The sequence below is a fragment of the Monodelphis domestica genome, chromosome 1 (assembly GCF_027887165.1).
Source record: "Monodelphis domestica isolate mMonDom1 chromosome 1, mMonDom1.pri, whole genome shotgun sequence".
In the NCBI taxonomy this organism is placed as follows: domain Eukaryota; kingdom Metazoa; phylum Chordata; class Mammalia; order Didelphimorphia; family Didelphidae; genus Monodelphis; species Monodelphis domestica.
Genome location: NC_077227.1, coordinates 523,170,763 through 523,183,961, shown reverse-complemented (window position 1 = coordinate 523,183,961; position 13,199 = coordinate 523,170,763). Strand labels below are relative to the sequence as shown.

General features: G+C 36.8%; 1 long non-coding RNA gene across 1 annotated transcript in view; it reads right to left on the bottom strand.

Annotated features, from left to right (window-relative positions):
- The window catches only part of LOC103094443 (uncharacterized), a 31,240-nt gene extending 29,507 nt beyond the window's left edge, over window positions 1–1,733 (bottom strand). The window contains exon 1 of the long non-coding RNA XR_001626981.2: window positions 1,275–1,733. This is a non-coding gene — a long non-coding RNA (uncharacterized LOC103094443). The remainder of the gene's footprint in view (window positions 1–1,274) is intronic.
- Between the last annotated feature and the right edge of the window lie 11,466 nt (window positions 1,734–13,199).

Sequence of the window (13,199 nt, the reverse complement as noted above, 5' to 3'; positions counted from 1 at the left end):
CATAAAATCACACTATATCATGGTACATTTTCAGGCTAACTAGCAATTTCCCAAAGTTGCATATATAAGTCATTAATATTAAATCTTAGAGAATAGCCAATTTATGGGATAAAATTTCCCTCTGTTTGTTCCAAGTCAATCCCTTTTTCTTTTCCTGGGGGCCCTTTCCCAAAATAAGAAAGTGGAAGATTTATGGACCACTCTGTCAATTTTAAAGACCTTTCTGGAGGACTTTGATGAGCGTTTGTGAATGCCCAATTAGGAAGACATTGAGACAAGGACTTGTAACGCAGACACACATAGAGACACAAAAAACAAATATTAAACAGAGGGGGGGGGGGAAGCATACTTCTAAGAATTAAGGTGTTTACTCAAGATCTTGAGGAAGCAAAAGGGGAGAAGAAATGAAAAATCCATCTTGCTGTTTCCAAGGTACTGTCTCCTTGAAAAACTGTAAGAAGTGGAGAAAAAGGTTTTGGTTCACAAACCTTGAGTTTGAAAAGGTGGGTGACAAGGGGCTGAAAGAAGGGATCCTCCCTGCTAGAACCAAGGATCCAGGGGTTGTGTAGGTGGAAAAAGAGAATGTCCCACCTCTGTCCATTTCCTCCTTCCTTCCCCAAGCAGATGAAAATTCTTTGAAGGAGGTGGGAGAGGAGAAGGAAGAGCTGCTGGTGGCTGCTGAACCTGGGGATTGTTATACCTAGCTGTCTCGCCTTCTAACACAGTCTCTCCTCATCAGAATCTAGATTTGACACTGAAATCTGGATTTCTGTCCAGATAGTAAGGGTGCTTTCTCCATGGTAGACAGGTTAGAAAAAATCTGCCCAAGATGAATAGCCTCATGGTTGGGGTCTAAAGTGTCTCTGAAGCATGACCACAAGGAAAATGTCTCAAAGGGAACCTGCTCTGGTCCTTTGTCAGTGTAATATTTTTTAAATTGAGTGCAATTCATTCCCAAGTTTCCAAGTCAACCCAAGGATTACAAATTTGAATGAAGTCCAAGAACTTAGCCAACTATGGCTTATTTGCTTTTCTTACTTTTGCACCCCTTTTCTCAGTATGCTTAAAATTTCCAGTAAATAGCTTTCTTTTGTTTGATTCACTGTTCCCCTTTCCTTTTTAACTTCTCAAAAGTTCTGAATTTGCCCACCCCTCCTTACCTGTACTTATTTACAGAGAGTCTGCAGCACCCTGGGTGGAATCCTAACTATCTGAAACTGGAGAGAGCCTTTTATTCTGGGGGACCTTTTTATAGCTGGGGGAGTGGGGCTTACCTAGCCAAGAGTCCCTGGTCCCAGGCACCAGTTGCTGGGGGGGGGGTTGACCAGCCTCCCACAGGGGATAGGGTCTCGGAGGTGGGATGGTGTCGGCAGAATGATGGAGGGGACAGAGCTTTCACATTCAACCTGTAGCACAGGTTTCACAGGATAAACTACTCCTCCTTGGCTGAGGCCTGGCTTTATTTTATACCCTCATACACAGTTTCATTCTCAACATACATGTTTCCATGGAACCTAACAACAGACAAGAAGCCTAGGGAGATAGTCAATGAAACATTGTTGCTAAGTGCAGGGTCAGAGGGTAGAATCAACATGATCCAGATATAGGTTAGGGAATTCAGAGTACAGATTTGCCAGAAGTTTTTATGCCTAGAAAAGAGGGTCTTATCTAAGTAGGTATATAAGAATTCTTAGGTTTAATTTTGTAAGTGGGCTCTCCTGGTAATATCCTGGGTGGGTGGGGACAGAGTGGGACATCTGAATTAACCCTGCAAGCATGTTGTTCTCATCTATTTTTCCTGGGGCTAAGTAAGAATAATAATCATAGCAATTCTAATAATAAGGGGATGTTAATAATGAAAGTCACTTAGGGGGGGGTTTCAGTGGGTGTTTCCATCCTCCCTGGGGGCTGAATTACAGTCCCTGGTTTCCACATGGACTGTGTCAAACAATGTGGTTTTTGATGGCTCCTGGCATAAGTCTCCTCTGGGTTTGGTTCTCAGATAGAACAGTGCGAGTGGAAGGACTTCTGTCCACTTAAGGTGGGTTTGTGCAGAGTTTTACTATCATTGTTTTTAATTCCTTATTTATTCTTTCCACCTGCTCTGAACTTTCTGGTCTGTAAATATTATGAAAATTCACTTTTATTCCCAGAGATTTATAGACGTGTGAAATGCCATCTGTAAAATGGCTTCCCCGGTTGGAGTCAATGGCATCCAGAATATCATAACTAGGAATTATTTCTTTAAGTAGTATTCTCATGACCATACCAGTGTTGTTCTTTTTTGTTGGATATGCTTCTGTCCACCTCGTGAGTCTGTCAACTATAACTAAGGCATATTTGTATTCTCTATCACTAGGCATATTGATATAATCAATTTGTAGACATTGGAAGGGTGTATAACCCAAAGGTCTTTTCCCCAATGCCTTGAATATAAAATGACCCTGGTTGAACTTCCTATATAGGTCACATGCCTGACACACTCTTATAGCATTAGTTGATATCCCTGGTGCTGCCCCCAAATGGTGGACCTCATCCAGCAAGGATTGCACTCCATAATGACCTCTAGAGTGAATCACATTACATAGATGTTGGTACAGCTTCTTGGGCAAAATGAGCTTTCCTTCCTCCACTATCCAGATTCTTTTGACTAATCTGGCTCCTAGGTGTTCTTGCCATGACTGAAGTTCCTCTTGACTGTAAGTTTGTCTGATATTGTGCTTGTCAACCAGAGAGAAATTCAGAACATGAAAAGGACTGAATCTGGTGGTGAATCTTGCTGTCACATCTGCCCTGTGATTGTCTAGGGATATCTCATTCTTGCCAGAGGAATGTGCCTTTCATTGGATTACTGCAACTTCCTTTGGCAAGTCTACTGCTTCTAAGAGTTGTGATATGAGATTTTTGTATGCTATCTTTCTTCCAGCTGTTGTGATAAATCTCCTGCAGTTCTACGTCCACTGGTGAATAAAATGCCAAATGCGTAAGCTGAATCTATATATATGTTAACCCTTTTGCCTTTTGACAGCTCAAGTGCTTTTATGAGGCCTTTCAATTCTGTGCCTTGAGTGCGGACATGACTTGGCAGTGAAGTATGCCAGAGTGCTTTGTCAATTGTTACTACTGCAGCCCTGGTCACCCTCCTCCCTTTGAAAACATAAGATGAACCATCTGAAAATATTTGTAGGTTGGGATCATTGAGTGGTGTATCCCTCAGATCTTCTCTGGTCTTATGTACTGTCTCTAATGTTTGGGTACAGTCAGGTAGAGGTTTTTCTACTAATGGTAGATCAGGGATTAATGTAGCTGGATTAAATGGTGTACATCTATGTAAAGTCAAGTTGTCATTTGCTAGCAAAATGATTTCATACTAGGATAGTCTTGCAGATGTAAATGCTTGCCTTCTCTGTGATTTCAGCAGTTTTTCCATCTGGTATGCAGAGTAAACATGGAGCTTTCATCCCAGCACTAACCCATTTGCTTTCTTGTCCAGGAGGGCAGTGGCTGCAATGCTGTGCAGACAATGTACTGTACCTTTTGCAATATGATCTAGAATTGTGCTGTAATATTCTATAGGTCTTAAATTCAACCCTAGATATTGAACTAGCCCTCCAGAAGCAATTTCTTGTGCCTCATGGACTTATAAATGAATCTCTTTGTTGTAATTCAGTATTCCAAGGGCTGGAGTTATTAGAATAGCTTGCTTCAAGGTGGACAGAACTTTTAAAATGTTCTTTTGTGAGCTTCAATGGCTTTTCAGCCTCATTCTTGGTTAGATCTGTGAGGCATTTGGGGATATGTGAATGCCCTTTGATGTATTGATGTGAGAACCCTGTCATGCCCAGAAATGCTTCTGAGTTGTTTCTTTGTCCTTGGAATACCTAGCTTCTGTATAACTACTCTTCTCTTAGTGGATATTTTCCTGGTGCCCCTTTCTAGGATAAAGCTTTGGTATTCGGCTTTCAGGAGAACCCACTGTAACTTTCTCTTGGAGACTTTGTGCCCTTTCCTGTATAACTCTATTAATAGTCTCTTTGAATCTTCCAGGCATGTTTTAGGCTCAGGAGATGCAAGTAGCAAATCATTGACATAATGCACTAGCTTACTATGCTTAAATCATATATTTTCTAGGTCTCTTTTTAGCAGTTGACAGAATATTGATGTGCTCTTGCAACATCCCAGAACTAAATGAGTCCAGCAGAGCTTGATTTTTTTCCAGTATAATATAAAAAATATCCTAGCTGTCAGGATGGAGGGGAATGGTAAAATAGGTATTGCTCAGATTTATCACCGTACACCAGCGAGCATTACTAGGGATCTCTGATGTGATGTCATTTGGGATGGAGTGATGGTAGATTTCTTCTTTATTATTTTATTTATTGATCTGAGATCCTGAACAAATCGCCAATTTATAGACCCTTCTTCATTTGTCTTGTTCTTTTTTATGGCTAGTATCAGGCTATTATCTTCTGATACTATAGGTCTTAATATGCCTTGCTCCATCAAGTTATTGATTATAGGGGTAATGCCCTCAATAGCTTCTTTGCTGAACTTGTATTGAGGTATTTTGGGAGATATGTAATCCTTGACTTCTATTCTTACTGGTGTTACTGATTTTATCATCCCTGCATCATTCTTGTGTGCAGCCCATATACCCTGTGTAATGTCTGTAGGAATGTCATAGAGTGATATTATAGTCTGCTGTTGGTCACTTGTCTCATTAAGCTGTCCCAGAAATAGGAATGGATAGTGCTTCAGGGATTGTTTAGATAAATAGAGGTATATATTCCCTGACTGCTCACAATGCAATGTTGCTCTGATCTTACAAAGAAAATCATGTCCCAGAAGGTTGTCTGGGCATCCTGGTATCAGAAGGAATGCATGGTCTATGGACAGTGGACCTAACTTTGCCATCTTTGATTTTAGCTCCGGAACCCGTTGTATCTGGCCTGTAGCACCTGCCACAGAAACCATTCCTCTATTGTGGTGTCCTTGGGAATGACTTTAATACAGATCTTGCTGCCCCTGTATCAATAAGAGTTTTATAACTTTGATTTCTCACTTTGATCCATACATATGGTTCCTGCATCTCTGCCTTATATTGTAAATTTGCTATAATGCTGTTTAAATGCCCTGGTAACTCAGTATCTTTTGTACCTTCTTGCTCCAAAGTATTTTGTGAGTTTGTGCAGTTAGTTGATGTTTGAGGTTTATCAGGTGTAAAAGTGTGGTTCTCCATTCTCCTTTCATTCTTCCCATCTCCATTCCATTCACAGTAATTTTCTTGCCCTACAGTACCTTGGACAGCTCCAAGGTGAGACCTGACAGGGGTCAGAAAGAGAGTCTGCAATTAGAATGCTCTCTATCTTAGAATTGCTTGAATGATGTTTTTCAGTTAAGGTCATTCCTTGATCCCTTTATACCCCTTCTCTTAGAATGTTTTTCAGCATCTGGTTTAGGAGATAGTATGTCTTCAATGATTTGGTATTGACATGTGTTAAACCCTTCCCCAGGTCTGTTATATTTGAGTGGTATAAGTTTTTTATTTTATTATTTGACATTATTTTTTTTTATTTGGTCAATTTCAAACATTATTCTTTGGTTATAAAAATAATTTTCTAGTACTCCCTCCCCTCCCCCAACCCCTCCCATAGCTGACACACAATTCCACTGGGTATTGCATGTGTCCTTGATCAGAACCTATTTCCAAATTTTTGGTATTTGCACTAGGATGTTCATTTATAGTTTACATCCCCAATCATATCCCCTTGGACTCATGTCATTAAGCAGTTGTTTTTCTTTGGTGTTTTTATTCCCATAATGTTTCCTCTGAATGTGGATAGTGGTTTTTCTAGTAGATTCCTTCAAGTTGTTCAGGATCACTGCATTGCCATTAATGGAGAAGTCCATTACATCCAACTGTGCCACAGTGTATCAATCTCTGTGTACAATGTTCTCCTGGTTCTGCTCCTTTCACTCTGCGTCACTTCCTGGAGGTCATTCCAGTCCCCATGGAATTCCTCCACTTTTATTATTCCTTTGAGCACAATAGTATTCCATAACCAACATATACCACAATTTGTTCAGCCATTCCCCAATTGAAAGGCATCCCCTCATTTTCCAATTTTTTGCCACCACAAAGAGCACAGCTATGAATATTCTTGTACAGTTCTTTTCCCTTATTATCTCTTTGGGGTACAAACCCAGCAGTGCTATGGCTGGGTCAAAAGGCAGATAGTCTTTTAGCGCTCTTTGGGCATAGTTCCAAATTGCCCTCCAGAATAGTTGGCTCAATTTGCAACTCCACCAGCAATGAATTAATGTCCCAACTTTGCCACATCCGCTCCAGCATTCATTACTTTCCATTGCTGTCAGGTTAGCCAATCTGCTAGGTGTGAGGTAATACCTCAGAGTTGTTTTGATTTGTATCTCTGATTATCAGAGATTTAGAACACTTTTTCATTATTAATGGTTTTGTTTTCTTTGACTGAAAATTGCCTATTCATGTCCTGTTCCGATTTATCAATTGGCGAATGGCTTGATTTTTTGTACAATTGATGTAGCTCTTTGTAAATTTGAGTATTTAGACCTTTGTCAGAGGTTTTTGTTATGAAGATTGTTTCCCAGTTTGTTATTTCCCTTCTGATTTTGGTTACATTGGTTTTGTTTGTTCAAAACCTTTTTAATTTGATGTAGTCAAAATTATTTATTTTACATTTTGTGACTCTAAATCTTGTTGGTTTTAAAATCTTTCCCTTCCCAAAGGTCTGACATGTATACTATTCTGAGTTCACCTAATTTACTTATAGCTTCCTTCTTTATGTTCAAGTCATTTACCCATTCTGAGTTTATCTTGGTGTAGGGTGTGAGGTGTTGATCCAAACCTAATCTCTCCCATACTGTCTTCCAATTTTCCTAGAAGTTTTTGTCAAATAGTTGATTTTTGCCCCCAAAGCTGGAGTCTTTGGGTTTGTCATATACTGTCTTGCTGAGGTCACTTGCCCCCAGTCTATTCCACTGATCCTCCTTTCTGTCTCTTAGCCAGTACCAAATTGTTTTGATGACCACTGCTTTATAGTATAGTTTGAGATCTGAGACTGCAAGGCCACCTTCCTTTGTATTTTTTTTCCCATTATTTCCCTGGGTACCCTTGATCTTTTGTTCTTCCAAATGAACTTTGTTATGGTTTTTTCTAATCCGTAAAACAGTTTTTGGAAGTTTGATGGGTATGGCACTAAATAAATAGATAAGTTTGGGTAGGATGGTCATTTTTATTATGTTAGTTCGTCCTACCTATGAGCAGTTAATGTTTTTCCTATTGCTCAGATCTAGTTTTAGTTGTGTGGAAAGTGTTTTGTAGTTGTGTTTGTCTTGGCAGATAGATTCCTAAGTATTTACAAAGGTAATTTTGAATGGGATTTCTCTTTCTACTTCCTGCTGCTGAGATGTATTGGAGATATATAGAAATGCTGATGACTTATATGGGTTTATTTTGTATCCTGCAATTTTGCTAACATTGTTGATTATTTTGACTAGGTTTTTAGTTGATTCTCTAGGATTTTTAAAGTAGACCATCATATCATCTGCAAAGAGTAATAGCTTGGTATCCTCATTGCCAGTTTTAATACCTTCAATTTCTTTTTCTTCTCTAATTACTACTACTATTGTTTCTAGTACAATGTTAAATAATAGAGGTGATAATGGGCATCCTTGTTTCACTCCTCATCTTATTGGGAATGCTTCTAGTTTATCCTCATTGCAGATGATGTTTGCTGATGGTTTTAGATAGATACTGTTTATTATTTTTAGGAAAGACCCTTCTATTCCTATTCTTTCTAGTGTTTTCAATAGGAATGAGTGTTGTATTTGTCAAAGGCTTTTTCTGTGTCTATTTAGATAATCTTGATTTTTGTTGATTTGCTTATTGATATGTTCAGTTATGTGGATGGTTTTCCTGATATTGAACTATCCTTGCATTCCTGGTATAAATCCTACCTGATCATAGTGAATAACCCTCCTGATCACTTGCTGTAGTCTTTTGCTATTATCCTATTTAAGATTTTTGCATCTATGTTCATTAAGGAGATTGGTCTGTAGTTTTCTTTCTCTGTTTTTGACCTGCCTAGCTTTGGAATCAGTACCATATTTGTGTCATAAAAGGAATTTGGTAGAACTCCCTCTTTGATTATTATGTCAAATAGTTTGTATAGTATTGGGATTAGCTGTTCTTTGAATGTTTGATAGAATTCACTTGTGAATCCATCAGGCCCTGGGGATTTTTTCTTAGGGAGGTCTTTGATGACCTGTTCAACTTCTTTTTCTGATATGGGATTATTTAAGAATTCTATTTCTTCTTCTGTTAATCTTGGCAATTTATATTTTTGTAAATATTCATCCATATCAGCTAGATTGGCATATTTGTTGCCGTATAATTGGGCAAAATAGTTTTTAATGATTGCCTTAATTTCCTCTTCATTGGAGGTCAGTTATCCCTTTTTGTCTATGATACTGTTAATTTGATTTTCTTCTTTCCTTTTTTTAAAAATTAGATTGACCAATACTTTGTCTATTTTGTTTATTTTTTCAAAATACTAGCTTCTCTTCTTATTTATTTGTTCAATAGTTCTATCATTTTTTATTTTATTAATTTCTCTGTTAATTTTTAGGATCTCTAATTTGATTTTCTTTTGGGGGTTTTAAATTTGTTCACATTCAATTTTTTTTATTTGCATGTCCAATTCATTTATCTCTGCCTTCCCTAATTTGTTAATATATGAATTCAAGGATATAAAATTTCCCCTGAGTACTGCTTTGGCTGCATCCCATAAATTTTGAAAGGATGTCTCATTATTGTCATTTTCTTCAATGAAATTATTAATTATTTCTATGATTTGTTTGCTAACTAACTGATTTTGGAGAATTATATTATTTAATTTCCAATTAATTTTTGATTTGGCTCTCCATGTACCCTTACTGATCATTATTTTTATTGTCTTATGATCTGAAAAGTTTGAATTTATTATTTCTGCTTTTCTGCTTTTGTATGCCATGTTTTTATGACCTAGTATATGGTCAATCTTTGTGAATGTACCATGTGCTGCTGAAAAGAAGGTGTATTCTTTTTTGTCCCTATTTATTTTTCTTCATATATCTATTAATTCTTATTTTTCCAAGATTTCATTAACCTCTTTTACCTCTTTCTTATTTATTTTTTGATCTGACTTATCTAAATTTGATAGTGGTAGGTTCAGGTCTCCCACTAGTATAGTTTTACTATCTATTTCCTCCTTCAATTATACTAGTTTCTCCATTAGAAATTTGGGTGCTATACCATTTGGTGCATACATGTTGATTAGTGATATTTCCTCATTGTCTATACTCCCTTTTATCAGGATGTATTTACTTTCCCTATCCTTTTTAATCAGGTCTCTTTTTACTTTGGCTTTGTTAGATATCATGATTGGAACTCCTGCCTTCTTTCTATCAGTTGAGCCCCAACAGGTCTTGCTCCAACCTTTAATTCTGACCTTGTGAGTATCTACCCACCTCAGGAGTGTTTCTTGTAGACAACATATGGTAGGATTTTGGATTCTAATCCATTCTCCTATTCATCTACAATTTTATGGGTGAGTTCATCCTATTCATGTTCAGAGTTATAATTGTCACTTGTGAATTCCCTGGCATTTTGATATCCTCTCCTGGTTCTGTCCTTTCTTCTTTTGCTATATCCTTTTAAACCAGGGGTTTACTTTTAATCAATCCCCCTTGTCCCCTCCCTTGATATGCTTCTCTTTCTAGTTCCTCCCTTTTAGTTTCCTTCTTGTTTTTTTTTAGGGTCTGTTAAGTTCCTTCTCTCCTCTCCTCTCCTTCCCTCCCTTTTTGTACTTACTCCTCCCTACACCCCCTTAGTTTCCCCTTCTCCTTTACCCTGTATGATGAGTTAGAATTCAAGATCCCAATAGATCTAGATGCTCTTCCCTCTCAGAGTTGATTTCACTGAGAGTAAGGTTTAAGTATTACCTATTAGCACTTTCTTCCTCTCCTTCTTATAAGAGTATTCTTCCTCTCCCCTTCCCATGTGTATCTTTGTGTGAAAAAGATCATTTTATTTATTTTATTTCTTCAAGTATCTCTTGGTATTGTTATCGATTTCCCCCCACCCTTTTTCTTTTTCTTTTTTTTTGCATATTATCTTATAGCCCTTAATGCCCCAATCTTTTCCTATGAGTGATTCTTCTAATTACTATAATAATGAATACAATTTTTGAGAGTTATAAATAACATTTTCCCCATATATATATATATATATATATATATATATATATATATAATTTGATCTAATTGTAACCCTTAAAGAAGAGAGTTTGAATAAAAAATTTTCTCTTTTTCCCCTCTGTTTCATATTTACCTTTTCATATTTCTCTTGATCTTTGTGTTTGGATATCAAACTTTCCACTTAGTTCTGGTCTTGTCTTTACAAATACTTGGAAATTTTCTATTTTGTTGAATGCCCATACTTTCCCCTGGAAGTATATAGTCAGTTTTGATGGACAGATGATTCTTGGTTGAAGACCCAGTTCTCTTGCCTTTCTAAATATTGTGTTCCAGGCCTTGTGGTCCTTTAGTGTGGAAGCTGCCAGGTCTTGTGTGATCCTTATTGGTGCTCCTTGGTATCTGAATTGTCTTTTTTGGCTTCTTATATAATTTTCTTCTTAGCTTGAAAGAGAGCAGCTATGAATATTTTTGTACAAGTCTTTTTGTCCATTATCTCTTTGGGGTACAAACCCAGCAGTGCTATGCCTGGATCAAAGGGTAGAATTCTTTTATCGCCCTTTGGGCATAGTTCCAAATTGCCCTCCAGAATGGCTGGATCAGTTCACAACTCCACCAGCAATGAATTAATGTCCCTACTTTGCCACATCCCCTCCAGCATTCATTACTTTCTTTTACTATCATGTTAGCCAATCTGCTAGGTGTGAGGTGATACCTCAGAGGTGTTTTGATTTGCACCTCTCTGATTATGAGAGATTTAGAACACTTCTTCATGTGCTTGTTAATAGTTTGAATTTCTTTATCTGAAAACTGCCTATCCATACCCCTTGCCCATTTATCAATTGGAGAATGGCTTGGATTTTTGTACAATAGATTTAGCTCTTTATAAATTTGAGTAATTAAACATTTGTCAGAGGTTTTTATGAAGATTTTTTTCCCAATTTGTTGTTTCCCTTCTGATTTTAGTTACATTGGTTTTGTTTGTACAAAAGCTTTTTAATTTGATGTAGTCAAAATTATTTATTTTACATTTTGTGACTCTTTCTATGTCTTGCTTGGTTTTAAAGTCTTTCCCCTCCCAAAGGTCTGAAATGTATACTATTCTGTGTTTACCCAATTTACTTATGGTTTCCTTCTTTATGTTTAAGTCATTCACCCATTTTGAATTTATCTTGGTTTAGGGTGTCAGGTGTTGATCAATTCCTAATCTCTCCCACACTGTCTTCCAATTTTCCCAGCAGTTTTTATCAAATAGTGGATTTTTGTCCCAAAAGCTGGGATCTTTGGGTTTATTGTATACTGTCTTGCTGAGGTCGCTTGCCCCCAGTCTATGCCACTGATCCTTCTTTCTGTCTCTTAGCCAGTACCAAATTGTTTTGATGACTGCTGCTTTGTAATATAGTTTAAGGTCTGGAACTGCAAGGCCTCCATCATTTGTGTTTTTTTTTTTCATTATTTCCCTGGATATCCTTGATCTTTTGTTATTCCAAATGAACTTTGTTATGGTTTTTTCTAAATCAGTAAAGAAATATTTTGGGAGTTCCATGGATATGGCACTAAATAGATAAATAAGTTTGGGTAGGATGGTCATTTATTATATCGGCGCATCCTATCCATGAGCAGTTAATGTTTTTCCAATTGCTCAAGTCTACTTTTAGTTGTGTGGAGAGTCTTTTGTAGTTGTGTTCATATAGTTCCTGTGTTTGTCTCGGGAGATAGATTCCTTGGTATTTTATTTTATCTAAGGTGATTTTGAATGGGATTTCTCTTTCTAGTTTTTGCTGCTGAGCTGTGTTGGAGATATATAGAAATGCTGATGACTTATGTGGGTTTATTTTGTATCCTGCAACTTTGCTAAAGTTGTTGATTATTTCAATTAGCTTTTTGGTTGAATCTCTAGGATTCTTTAAGTAGACCATCATGTCATCTGCAAAGAGTGATTTTGTTTGTTTTTTCAAAGTACCAGCTTCTTGTCTTATTTATTAAATCAATAGTTCTCTCACTTTCGATTTTATTAATTTCTCCCTTAGTTTTTAGGATTTCTAGTTTGGTTTTCTGCTGGGGGTTTTTAATTTGATCGCTTTTGAGTTTTTTTTATTTGCATTTCCAATTGATTGATCTCTGTTCTCCCTAGTTTATTAATATATGCACTCAGGGATATGAATTTACTTCTGATTACAGCTTTGGCTGCATCCCAAAAGTTTTGAAAGGATGTCTCGCCATTGTCATTTTCCTCAGTGAAATTATTAATTGTTTCTATGATTTCTTCTCTAACTAAACGATTTTGGAATATCATATTGTTTAATTTCCAATTAGTTTTTGATGGTTTTCCATGTACCATTACTGATCATTATTTTTATTGCCTTGTGATCTGAAAAGGCTGCATTTATTATTTCTGCTTTTCTGCATTTGTGTGCCATGTTTTTGTGACCTAATGTATGGTCAATCTTTGTGAATGTGCCATGTGGTGCTGAGAAGAAGGTGTATTCCTTTTTATCCCTATTTATTTTTCTCCATATGTCTATTAATTCTAATTTTTCTAAGATTTCATTCACTTTTTTTACCTCCTTCTTATTTATTTTTTTGATTTGATTTATCTAAATTTGATAATGGTTGGTTTAAGTCTCCCACTAATATGGTTTACTGTCTATTTCTTCCTTCAATTCTCCTAGTTTCTCCATTAGCAATTTAGGTGCTATATTATTTGGTGCATACATGTTGATTAGTGATATTTCCTCATTATCTAAAGTCTCTTTTAACAAAATATAATTACCTTCCCTATCCCTTTTGATCAGGTCTATTTTTGCTTTGGCTTTATCAGATATCATGATTGCCACTCCTGCCTTCTTTCTATCAGTTGAGTCCCAGAAGGTCTTACTCCATCCTTTAATTCTGACCTTGTGGCTGTCTACCTGCCTCATGTGTGT